We start from the raw sequence: 13,972 nt of genomic DNA on the forward strand, positions 1-13,972 counted from the left end.
CTTCGAACACTCGTGTCAGTCGGATGCAGGATTTGCAGGATTCCAGTCGGAGTTCAACGAGCGAACGGATGATATCCCGGAGTATAGTGTCATCACATTTTTCCATCCGTGAATCAATACGTGAGGATATATATATATATATACATATATATATATATATATATATATATATATATATATATATATATATATATATATATATATATATATATATATATATATATATATATATATATATATATATATATATATATATATATATATATATATATATATATATATATATATATATATATATATATATGATGACACTATACTCCGGAATATCATCCGTTCGCTCGTTGAACTCCGACTGGAATCCTGCATCCGACTGGAATCCTGCAAATTCTGCATCCGACTGGAATCCTGCAGACGTTTCGCCAAAATCTCACTTGGCATCTTCAATGCTCGCGCTCCGAAAACACTTCGAACACGGAGCGCGAGCATTGAAGATGCCAAGTGAGATTTTGGCGAAACGTCTGCAGGATTCCAGTCGGATGCAGAATTTGCAGGATTCCAGTCGGATGCAGGATTCCAGTCGGAGTTCAACGAGCGAACGGATGATATCCCGGAGTATAGTGTCATCACATTTTTCCATCCGTGAATCAATACGTGAGAATATATATATATATATATATATATATATATATATATATATATATATATATATATATATATATATATATATATATATATATATATATATATATATATATATATATATATATATATATAATCACAGTTTTCTTATAAATCTAGATATTTTTATAAAATTTTGGAAAGCGTTTTCGAAGAGGATCATTTTTTCAAATTATTTCCAGTAACAAAACGGATTTAAACAAATTGAATTCTTACTTTTCTACGATGCATCTTTTTCACGGGGTAAAAAACGTTATATTTTATTTTCAAAAACACGCTTTTTGAGCCTAGTTCATAAGAACTTTTAGGTCGAAGAAATCTTGATGAACATATTATTGACGCCTATTTTCATTTTGCATAATAATTTCTAAAATAAACTGTAACACAAATCACCGACATACATTACTGAGCATTTTGTTTACTATTTATAATTATTTTAGTAACTACCCTTAAGAAAAACTTTGCAATTGCCATCTTGACAATCTACTTAAAAGTAGTTTTAAATAACTCGCTTCTAGAACTATAAAATGGCACATTTTCTACACGTACGCAAGAAATAAATTTTTTTCAACCTGCAGTGTTATTATATATATTATAATTTCTTATTGATTGTTTCCACGGTCAATTTTTTTGTTCGAGGAATTGAGACGTATTTCCGTGCTTTTCTAAGGAGCGATGAGCTCCATATTACACGCGGAACACTCTACCAAATGATTTAAGACTGGGCAAAGGCAAAATAGTTTATGAGATTTTAAAATATTCTAGAAAGCAATTAAATCTCGAAACGGTAAAGCAAACTAAACTAGGGCAACAAGGGAAATGTGTTTCTTGTATTTTCTTCCCTCTGGAGATTGTAGTAGAACGTGGAAATGGCCATTTGCGCGGATCAACTCGTCAAAAGTTTGCTTTTACTTGAGTAGCTTCGCGGTGGCAACAAAAGTTTTGGCGAGTATAATTAAATAAGAGACATTTTGATGTATTTCCGGAGTAAGAGCAACTTGGCGCGCCAGTTCTACATGTTTTAATTTCAACTGTAGGCAAAGAGAGAGTTTATGATTTATGCCGCGGTCTATTTGGCGCGTGGATGAAAAGTTACCTTTTCATGTTAGCAACTTTCCTAGTCGGAAAAACTTGCAAATGATAAAACACTTTTGTTTTTGCATAATTTGCCACTAACAATAACGCAAATATTTCGTTACAGGTTCGTATAAGATGTCTACAATCGGTGCTCGAGGCATGAACTAAGACCTTTTCTTCATCGCTGCATAGGTACGATTTTTTTAATGTATTTTGTTATATGTATTTACAAGGCACTTAGAAATAATAGCAGTAATGTTCTAAATAGGGAATACGAATTTTCTGGAAAACCGTTTTTCGGAATACTATTTAATACTAAAAAATTGAATACTATTAAATTTTCAAGATCGTCAAGGACTTTTACCAATAGAAGACAATAGTTATTAGTGTTCTGTAGCCCTTAACGTGCTTGTAACTTTATGATAGGTACGGCAGTTCTTACTGCATTGCAAAATTGACTTTCTCATGAAAAAAAAAAAACAACGATATTTGTAAATTAACATGCAAAAATGTGAATCAGCGTCGCTTTGTCAGTAATACAGAAGCCTCTTAGAGAAGAACACTTTATTCTCTAAATCATCAACTCGAATAGGCAAATAATTTATTAGCTAGGTGCAATTTGATATTAAACTCTCGTCTTGGTGTTGTAAATGTCGTTATCTGCTAACGTCCACGCCGACAATATCAACCTAACGTCGTAATGTGGTAGTCCTTGACTTGTATATTTTCATATCCGTGTCCCATCTTCTATATACGTTAGTGTCGCAGAGGACGGTCCGCGACTACCATCTGGTTAAGTTGCAAAAATGCCTCAAGGTTACAGAGTATAAAATGCCAAACGTCATAGGTTGGTTCGCGAATTTCAGATCGGACCTGATAAGTTTTTACATTTTTATAAAATTAAAACCGGTTACGAAAAAGCAATGTCTTAATTATTGGATTGTATTCGATAATCATCTAATTAAAAGTATTCTCCTTGATTTTTCTAATCTTGGAAAAAGATTAATTGATAATCAGAATAGAATGAAAATTGGGAATATTTTTTCTATTCCCTACTCCAAAATACTCAATTGAGCACCGAGCAAGCAAACCCAAAATGTCAATTTATGACGTCATCTTCATTAACCACTCCGGACGTTTCCTGTTTCCTGTTTTCGATAGGTTTTAGCCGCTGATGGTATTTTAACATTTGTCACTTCTGGCGGTAACTTATGTTCGTAAAATTATAGTATGCAACATTTTGATATACTTCTTATTAATAAACAAAATAATAACATACTACTAAAAATCAAACCATGACAATTGTTTCGACTTTTTAGAGAAATGGAAACTATATAAAACAAAACACATAGTACGTATATATAGCTATACCAAAATTAAGAAGACACCAAATTTACCTTATGGAAATGCCTGATGAATCTGTTTCAGAAATGAACAAAACGCCGCAGACGGACTAGGTCTTATAAAAAATGTTTTATCTTCTTTTAATTTTTCCTGCAATTTATTGCTTGATTATTTATTTATGTTATTTGTACCAATACCAATTGCAATTGCTTTCATTCGCAGCCTCTAGCTAATCAAATCTATGTAAGTATTCTTTCCAAAATTCCCTTGCTACGGATTCTATGATTTCTGAGCGAATCCCCTGTACATTTTATCCCCAACTCCTGTCAACTGTTCTTCTCGAATCCTGGATCTACAAGAAGACTGTGATATTTATTAGGTAAAATAACAGTTAAATAGTGTATTTTGGAAACGTCGTCTCCTCCACAGCCAAAAAGAAACAAGCCTCTTATAATTACAAAAATGACAGTAGCCTGAATGTTTTATCATAACGAAACCGCACCAAGAAATAAATGATTTATGAGTAAAATTTCCAGAGTATAAATACAAAACAAACCACACAAACTAGTAAAGAGTACAGTCACAGTGAACATTGTCAAATCGCAAAATTTTGCAACAAAAATAGCTGTATCTGTTGCACTTTTCTTAGCGAAAATGAAAGTTTTGATCTATGCCATAAAGCGAGATGGATGCATAAAAGACTATAATTCTCATCCAGTCAGAGTATTTCGTTGATTAGCACCCTAAAACTTGTAACTATATTTACTTTATTACAAATAAGTTTCAATGGAAACTGAAATTTTTATTTGAAAAAAAAATAACCAAAGACACAAAAAGGTTTTAACATTTGATAATCCAATTTTCACCAGTATAACCATTAAGATGGCCAAAGGTGCATAATTTGTAGGTACGTATTTGGACAAAAAATGTGTTCGAACCATCAGACAGATCACGCATGCTCAAAAGTAAAAGTAAATAATAAATAATTTTGAACTTACCAAATAATCTGTAATGTAAAAAAAAGTTTGGACATTTTTTGGTAATATATCTTTACACCGTAAATGTCGAAAAAAAATTAAAATTTAACCTGAAAAAAGTCACATCGAGATCCCTAAATAAATTCAATCATATATTATAAACTGCCCTTTAGTTTTTATGAGGCTTTTTGGACTGCAATTTTCAGTTTTTTAGTTTAATCCATTACACTCCGGATCCGTTACGCTAGATTGTGTGTACTTATTAAGATTTATCTATCCAATAGGTATGGTTTCGTAAAATTGATACTTTAAATGAAAAAAATATTTCCGATACGGTGAAAATAACATTCCACTGGCCGACGCGCTGCAGGTATCTGTAAAGTGTCTTAAACACGGTGATTACCATCAAACCGTGACGGCGTCGAGCATATAAATTGGCGTTTCGGTCGTCAAAGTTCGATTTATTTACCGATTTCGATGATAGAGACATTAAAATTGGGGAAGTTGTTGGTAATCGTAGAATTACCAGAAAGTTAAACCACGAATTTAACCACCGAGATTGTTCGTGATAGATATTTAAATGTAGAGAAGAACGTTTCTGGGGCTATAATCCACCGTTAACGTGTTGTCTAACCATTTTTTCAAATTTTAAAGATATTTATTTACTCGGTCATGCTTTCAAGAAGGTGCGAATCGACACGTTCTAGACCTCGTAAAAATATAGATAGTTTCATTTCCCCATTTTTCTGTAAACTTATACTTAATTTCAAATATAAAAAATAAAATCTGTTGACTGTTCCATGAACGTAATAAATCACATAGAAACAGCAAATAAATTAATACTATTCCTGAGATAAATATTTAATTACATCTGATAAAGATCTGTAGGTGTAAATAAATACAACCCGCTGGAATAACAATGGCCACTAAATAGCTTCCAAAATGCTATTAACATCCGCAATTTGCTTTCGAATTTTAATACGTAAAATAGCTGAGAAATATTTTCTTTTAGCGTAAGATATTTTTGAACGAGTTTGTTAGAAAAATGTATAAATAATTGCAAAACATATCGAATTTAATAGTAAAACTTTGTAAAGTTCAAGCGTATCTCGCCCGAGACGTTACACACATAAGGAAATAAACCGAAAAATGTTTAAGCGGTCTGATAGCATGATTTATATTTGAAAATATCATGCAAACGAGATAAATAACGAGCACTAAATTCAAATCACCTAACAGGAAATACAGTTTTGAAGAAAAAACGAAACTGTTTATAATATGTAAATTTCGGGCTTATTTATAAATCATTTCATTGTACGGTCTAGAATCCGCTCAGAAAAGTTTACGTACTGTTAATAGACCAAGTGGTCGATAAATTAATGCCAAACGGCACATGTTTAATTTTTAATATATTACTGCATACATGACAACTCGAACTGATTTTTGAAAATCGTAGTTGTTGGGCTTATTCTTATTGGAATGTTGACCAGACGGTTGACCAAATTTTTCTGCCAAGATGAACTTCTCATTTTGGTGAGGGTGTTAGCCATTCCGATTTATTTTAATGCCAGTTTCATAGAAAATAACATTTATAGGGGCTGCTTTTCCATGTGTAATGGGACCACGTTGCTTATGTTAGACTGTTAAACTCTGCATCAACTAATCTACAAGTAGGATCAATTTTCGATATTTTGCTTCACGTTCGAGATATCGGAAAAAGTTATTTTGCATTTTTTCGCATACATAATTTCATGCCAAATTCGCATTTTTAGGTTTTTCATAATTTTGATCAATACACAAATTTATTAAAAGTTGATTTTTTTGTTTGATAAATTCTTGTAATTTAAATTCTAGGACAAATGACAATTTATCAAATGTCATTTCACTCCTCCATTTGTTCAAATACATTTTTCAATTCTTTTAGGACTTCTGGATATTCGCCTAAGTTCTGGGATGCTAATTCCTTGACGGGCTTGTGTTACTCTGACACATCTCGATTTTCGGGGCTTGTTTTATAAACTTTATTTTTTATCACTCGCCAAAAATAAAGATCGATTGGTATAATATCAGAGGACCTCAAATGTCAGGGTTTAAAAAACCTTTTTCTTCCTATCCAGCGCATAGGAATTTTCTGGCTTAACCATTGACCCATATGCTGATTTTCTATAGCATCACATAATTCCCAATCAAAAAAGTTAACTGAAAAGTGAACTGAACTGGATTGAACCAGCATTTAATGATTAAATAAAGAAAGAAAGACCTATTATTTGGTCTCCCAGAATTCCATACCCGACATTGACTTTCTGGGAATATTGTTTACAATATTACAATGTTTATTATTTATGACCCAGTATCTACAATTTGGAGATAATGCAACCCCAGTTTTGGTGAATGTAGTCTCATCGGTAAACATTATTTTCTTCAGAAAATACCTGTCAATTAAAAAATTACCTTTGGTCCAATAATGATAATCTAATCTTTTATTCTCATCACCTTCTTTTAATGGTTCTGTGTATTCGCTGATGATAACGATTTTTTTTTTTTTGAATAATAAGCCAGTTTTGAAAACAGTATTTACAGCAGCTGCTTTTCTGCTACTATTACGTTCAAAATCAATTTTTTGGTTTAAAGTCAGCAGCATTTTAATTCAGTGATCACTAAATAGAACTCAAAGTAGTAAACTCAAAGTTTAATCTGATTGGCATCAATAATTTCACAAATGTCAAATTATTACTTTCCATGGCACACTAGTTTATCAAATTAAAAAATAAATTTATAATAATTTTATGTAGGTATTGCTCAAAATTATGAAAAAATTAAAGTGTTAATTTTGTCATGAAATTTGATATGTGTGGTTAGATTAATATTCGGAATAATTTTTTCATATAGCTGCTATATCTCTAACGCGAAGCAAAATATCGAAAATTTACCAATTTTTGTCGATTTGTAGTATGCTGCGTTTAAACTTTAAATTTCAGCTAAGTATTTTGAAAAAGGTCAACTATCAACATATATACATTGTTCAGTCCATGTTTGCACTTAATTGCGGGGAACATTCATACATATAATCGATATTGTGTTGTTGTATTTACAATTTAAAATGTTGGTTTGAAGTTATCAATATGGAATGTAAAATTAGGTTTTGATTGTAATTTGTTGAATTAATAACACTTAATAATAATTTACATTATGTCCAATAGATAAAAAAAAATATCGTGTGTTTGAAACAGCCTCAAAGCTTTGGAATCGTATAATAAAAGTAAGATTACAAAAAAGGGTAGACAATTTTTGGTTTGGTTATCCTGCTGCTGAGGTGTGATTAAAACCCTACTACTTAAAGGGTTTGTCTGTTCCTTGAAAACTGTGGCAATGGACATTTTTTGGTTTAGACAACATAAATTTTCTTTGTTGCAGTTGAAACTGTTATTGCGCCAATGTTTCATTAAATGTATTCCTATTCTTTAATTGCTTATTATCTTATTAAAATGCGTTTCAGTTTTATAAACGTGCTAAACTTTTTTGCTTCTCATTAAATAACCCTTTCGATGGTACCATTTTCGAATTCGTTTTCGGAAAAAAGTTTGCTATTTGAATAGCGAATGAACTAAATAATGTGATTCATTGTGAGGGGACGTTTTATTTTGGGGACAAATAAATAATGCCATATGAGTTCTCAAATATTTATTTCAAAATTAAACATTTATTGAATTATAGGTGTGCTGCATATAAATTACATTTTAAATTTTAAAAAACAATCATGCACCGGCATTATTGATATTCCAATTATTTACGAATAGATATAATTTGTGCACTTCGTTATTAAAAATGTTTAAAATGGCCCAAAATATGGAACAATGTATTAAAACTAATTACGCCGTCGACACAAATTGCCCGTATTGTTTCAGAACAATATTTTTCAAGCAACCAAAATTTCTCCAAATATGTATTAACCGTATAACTATGTGGAGGTATTTGGTCCATCGAATACAGCGCGCTATTCAAGGACAAAACAAGGACGCAAAGGCAGGTAAAAAGGTCACCCAAAAACCACCACTGAACGCTTTGGTCTGTAATTGTAAATTTTACCGACAAACTTAAAAAACTCCCATTGCATAAAATAAAATTAGGTATACATAATTATACTTATAAGTATAAGTATTTAAAGAATCCCATATAGTCATTTCCTCTCCCAAAAACGTGTAATAGGTATTGTGAAAAATTGGTTTTGTTTTGTATACCTACTCATTATTTTGTAATAAATCTGTTAAGCTAATCTAGAGCTAATTGAGACAATACCAAATATATAAATGTAACTAATGTAATAAAAAATGAATCATTATGCGAAAATTAATGTTTATGACACAGAAAATCATTTCAGAAAAAAATATTTAAAAAGTTCATCCATTTTAAAAATTAGGAATATTTTTCTCTTATTAAATATATAATTTAAGGTGCATTGGGCAAAGGGTCACCAACCCAAAAATCCCTTACGTAATTGTCACAAAGAATAAAGTCTCAGGTAAACTAGCACCTGAAAAATGCTTTGCATTCGAGAAATAGATAATCGGCCGTAACACCCTCAAACTTCTTTTATTCCCCAAACCCTCAGCTCAAAATAATCGACAAAAGGTTTTTGAGTTACGAGCAATCATTGGTCGGGTTTACCCCCACCTGTACATTAGCCGTCCCCTCCTGCCCTCATGATGGCTCTCGGTAGTATTTGGAAGCACGCGGCACTAATCTAAGCCACCATGGTTGCCAAATTGCCTGTAAGTATCCCAGATATAATTAAATTAAAATTAAATAAAAACAGAGAACTCTATCAGAGCTGTTTCAAGCGAAAAATTGATTCTAAGCCTTTTGTTCTATACGCATTTGTTCAAAAAATGTCAATGTATTAATAAAAAACAAATGATCCTTTCTCAAACTATTTTTTTGACGATGATAGATGTAGTAGAATATCTAAGTTTCAGCAATGTGTTCATCAACGCATATTGTGAGACACTGATCTGCAGTTAATTCGTTTTCGTTTTAATTAATATATCTGTCTGCGTATTTAAAGATTGAGGGGAGTTGATTGGCCTGCGAGTGGCAACGCCGCCTAGTCGACTCATCTCCCCACTCCTACAGGCCCATCCAAAATGTTCTCGTGGTCCTTCGAGCCATGCGGCACTTATCTCGTGCCCCTATGGCTTAGGCAACCCCCTCCACGGCGACATTTGTTCGTATGCGCGCCTAACGCGCGGCAAAATCTTCAAATGATTCAAATTAGTAGATGTTCGATTCAGAAAGCACAAACACGCAATTTATTACATAGGCTTGTCTTACACCTTTGTGGAGCTTTATTGTAGTTTTGTTTTGCGGCATCGAAACATACGTTTAATTAGTGTGCTTTTTGTTCTCCTTCCAAATTTTCTTTATTGTCGAATTGTTTTGGTGGTGTGTTTAATGGTTTGTTTGGTTTATGTGTTCGTTTTTTTGTGCCAGCAGAAGAAGCCGGAAAGGAACGTAAGTTAATTGAATTATTTAAAAATTTGTGGTTTTCCGAAAGTACCTCCCATCTTAACTTTTACCCGGATTCTGCGCGTTGGATGTTTTGTTTGTATTGTGTTTGCAATTAACTCAATATAACAGAAATTTGTATCTAGAGAGAATTATTAAATATCTCCATGTTTTTCTCTCTTTTTTAACAGTTAATTTGGTTATCCTGGTGCTGACGGACGTAGGTGTGATTAAAACCATACTATTTAGTAATAACATTGCAAACTTATAAATACCCAAGCAAAAGTTTTTTTTTTCAATAATGCGTTACATTACATAATGAAATAATAATATCAAAGTGTAAAATATATACAAAAACAAAACTCATGCAAAAGACATATCATAATTATTGTGTGCAGGAGGCCCCTTACATATGAAACTTCAAATTAAATCTGTTGGATGAGTGCCCAATATTCTTCTGTTTGTTCTTAAAATACTTTTAGAGATTTTTGCTTACCTGATAACTTCAAATTACGCAGAAATTAATTTTTTTTGGATTGAAAATTTCACTACCACTTACTCATTTCATGCTGATATTTACCAGTGTTGAATGTGCCGTTTTACCCATGGAAATTGTACCATCCCTGGCCATATTTGCTGTGACAATTTACACATGACAAGAATTATATGTGGCAAGGCAGATATAGTATAAAATCCAATATGGCAATTTTAAGGGTTTAACTATAAAGTCTACATGGCGTCAAAAATCGCAGCTTCGCAGGTTTATTTTATTTCTTATATATTTCCTGATCACTGACGTACTGAAGTCAGTGCCAAAAATCGAATAACTCGTTCGACGCACATGGTCGGAAAGTTATGGGTATTATCCTCCAAGGTTTGCGAAATAACAAACGACACTATTGGCACAACGAGGTTGTAAAATGGGTGCCAATCCGATAGATGTTGCAATTCCTGAGAGAGAATAACGGCCTAGCGTAATTGCCTGTAATTGAATGGTCTTATAATTGCCCCTCTGTCAATTGATAACCGATTAACTTGCCGTTTGCGACCATGAAGTGCCTTGCTTGGAATTCGGTTAAAAGAGAAAATGTCTGGAATTGTTTTAGGATGTTTCGTTTGTTTCGTTATGTTGTTCGCATGTCTATTTTCATTCATCATTATAAACCTATTCATTTTTTATGATAACTATTGCAGCGACGAAATCCTAGACATTTTATCTGTAAATAAATATCCCAAAGTTAAATCGGGTCTAGTAAAAGGATCCGGGCCAAAGTCCTTCGGGAAGGGAGATACGGAAAACGGGAAAAAGGACGAGGTTAAGATAAAAGGAAGATAAACAGATTACAATGATTTACCGACTCTCAAATATGTGACTGGCTATATTAAGTAGAAAGTTTCTTAACTAAATTTAAAACTTGCGAAACTTTAAGGAATTTGTCGAAGTTACTTTTAAAATGGTTTGAGAGCGGTAAGCCGCAGGTGTGCCCTAAATGTGTGCCAAAATTATAAATTAATAACGTAAAATACGTAATTTCAAATATTTTTATTTTTTTAAGTTAATTTTTGTAATTTGTACCGAATTTGGAATGATCATTCATATTTGGAACCAAAAAAAAGTTAGTTAACTTCCTTCCGTTGATATATTTAAACACATTTTTGTGGTCTTTAAAAATATCAGTAATGCGAGTAAAGACTTTTGGAACTAAAAAATAGGTATCTCAAATTTTTTAAATAAAGTCGATGAAGGTTTTTTTAAAAGAAGATACGAATATGACTGCATGGTATTTATTTGAATGTGGGGTTTTAAAAACTTCAAAATCATAAAATTTTTATAAAGACTAATCAATTATCATTCACATACGAAAATTTTTGCGTCTTCGTAAATAAACACTATTTGCATTGCGACGGATTACCATACACATAAGCGTGACAGTTAAGTACACATACAAAATAAAGTAATATAACGGAATAGCCAAATTTTTTATAAGTTCAAAACCATAAAGCAATGCCCTTTCGAGGTTTTATACAAAACCACATTCTTTTTTGTTAGGACTTTAAAGCCTTACAGATAATTTACGACTCAGAAGCAATAAACCAAATTGGGTTTTGGGTGGCTATAAATCGTCACCTATTAGCAAAAAGCCGCAGATACAGTTATTTTTAGAAGGTCTTTTTGGATTTTTTTAAATGCTTGATCCATATAACAAAGAATTGCCGTTAAATGTTGCGGAATTTTTTACTTTCCTTGGTGTAGGGTGCATACAATATTAAAAAATCATGGAACCTATAATTTTCCCTATATATAATTGGATTATACACATACACACGCATAATAATCCTGCAATCCGAAGAAACCTTGGCCACGAATAACAATTTGCGCACCATTATACTGTTGTTACCGCGTAAAACCACTATAAGTAATTGATCGTCTCATTAGGAAAATTAATGCCGCTTATAAATAATGAATCGCAAATTATTGCAATTACGACATTAGTTAAACGCCGGTAAAATCACTTACCTGTGCTACCGACTCGGTTATTATTGTAAAATTATACAAAAAATATATAACAGACCTTTTGATTACAAGCAAAGATTGATGCGATAACCGTACATTGTTTAGTTTTGCCTATATAATTTTTAATTTTGAATAATAATTTTGAGTAAAATATTGAGGGTTGTTGTACAAGAATGTGTTATTTAAATGTATTTGTATTTGTATTGTTGTAATGTATTGTATTTAAAAAAAATCTGTACCGGCAGAAGTTGGCGCGTTTTTTATAAAAATATTCAGGTCGATTCACGAATTGGTTGTCACAAACCGCTAACGAAAACTGTTTAGAATTATGCAATGCTTAAATATCAAATATCAATCTGTTTCAAAAAAAAAATCAAAGAAATGTCGAATATAAAACCAGATTATTATAAGTATAATATGATAATACAATATAAGACTGAGAATTTCCTTTTTTATAAATTATTGTTACTTAATAGAACAGTTTCCTATGAGCCGCAAAAGTGTGTTTTTTTTATTAAACAAAACCCACCAGCACAAAAAACTGAACACCTATGGATAAAACGCTGAAGAGTTTTGGTGTATAAATCTTGGGAATTAGTGATATTCGTTGAAATCACGTGAAATCGCATTAAATCTGGTGAACCAGCTCTGTGAAATACCTGAAATTTGTAAAATCATTGTTATCTCTGAAATCCGTGAAATATTTGTAAAATCATAACGTGTTTCCTTGAAGTTTCCAGGATTTTCCGTTAATTAAAACGAATTCAAATTAAAAAATGCTATTATGTATTTATTAAATAAATATTTTTGTCATTTGTAGATTGGCAGTCTCCATATGTAACATTCGGTGGTTGGATTATTACCAAATTTGGGAAATACTATTGCTAAATTAAACGAACTTTACTGATGGGGTCTTTAATTTAGATTTTTTAGAGTATTCATTTAACTCGATGATTCAAAATTATTTTCGGTTTTCAATATAATTTTTTCATCAACAAATATTAATAACTATCAAAATTCTTTTCTAAAAATCTTAATCATGTTCGTTTCTATAAATAAAATTACGTAATTGAAGTTATAACGATGAGTAGTTTAATATGGACAAAATTGTTCTTTTAATGCATATCCTAAAAACATAATATTTAATTACAGTATGTCCTGAAATTTGTGGCTATATGACATCGATGTGATGAGGCAGCCTGTATTTAACTTCTAAACTAAATAGATTTTCTAAATCTGAAACCAAAGAAAAAAAATAAGAAACATAATTTTGAAAAATAAATTAAAAATAAAATGTTTATGTCTATTTTTAAAATTTATGGATTTATTTATTAGTTTATTTACCTATTTAATAACTAATTTAATTATTTTAATTTAAATACTGGCGCTGAGACAACTCATGGCATTTTTTTATGTGTTTTTAATTTCAATAATTTGTAATTTGTTATTTTTCAAAGTAGTAAAATTCGTAAAAATTATTTGAAAATCCACAGAAATTCTGTAAAATCCGTGAAATCTGAAATCCATAAAAAAGCTATTGATATATCCATTAATGTCTCAGAAAATGTTAAATGAAAAAAAAAACAGCTTAGTTTCTTCATTAAAGTAATTTAAATTGACTGTATGTTTTTCTTTTAAATAAAATTTTTTTCTTTTTTTAAATGTTTAGATTAATTATTTTTTGTTTATTGTCCTTCCTAAATACAAATTTTTAATTTTATATATATATATATATATATATATATATATATATATATATATATATATATATATATATATATATATATATATATATATATATATATATATATATATATATATATATATATATATATATATATATGTATATATATATATATGCCTTTTTTTTTAATTATTG

General features: G+C 30.9%; 1 protein-coding gene across 2 annotated transcripts in view; it reads left to right on the forward strand.

The window, feature by feature from the left end:
• Positions 1 to 1,877: 1,877 nt before the first annotated feature.
• Positions 1,878 to 13,972, forward strand: part of LOC132700707 (homeotic protein antennapedia-like) — a 227,053-nt gene continuing 214,958 nt past the window's right edge. Inside the window, exon 1 of one of the 2 annotated variants that reach the window (XM_060668198.1) lies at positions 1,878 to 1,947. The gene's annotated coding sequence lies outside the window, so the exon portion shown is untranslated. Of the gene's footprint in view, positions 1,948 to 9,370; positions 9,585 to 13,972 lie in introns of those variants that run through there. The other variant, XM_060668197.1, reaches the window with a different exon arrangement.

This window comes from Cylas formicarius, unplaced genomic scaffold (genome assembly GCF_029955315.1).
Source record: "Cylas formicarius isolate icCylForm1 unplaced genomic scaffold, icCylForm1.1 PGA_scaffold_4__25_contigs__length_36172078, whole genome shotgun sequence".
In the NCBI taxonomy this organism is placed as follows: domain Eukaryota; kingdom Metazoa; phylum Arthropoda; class Insecta; order Coleoptera; family Brentidae; genus Cylas; species Cylas formicarius.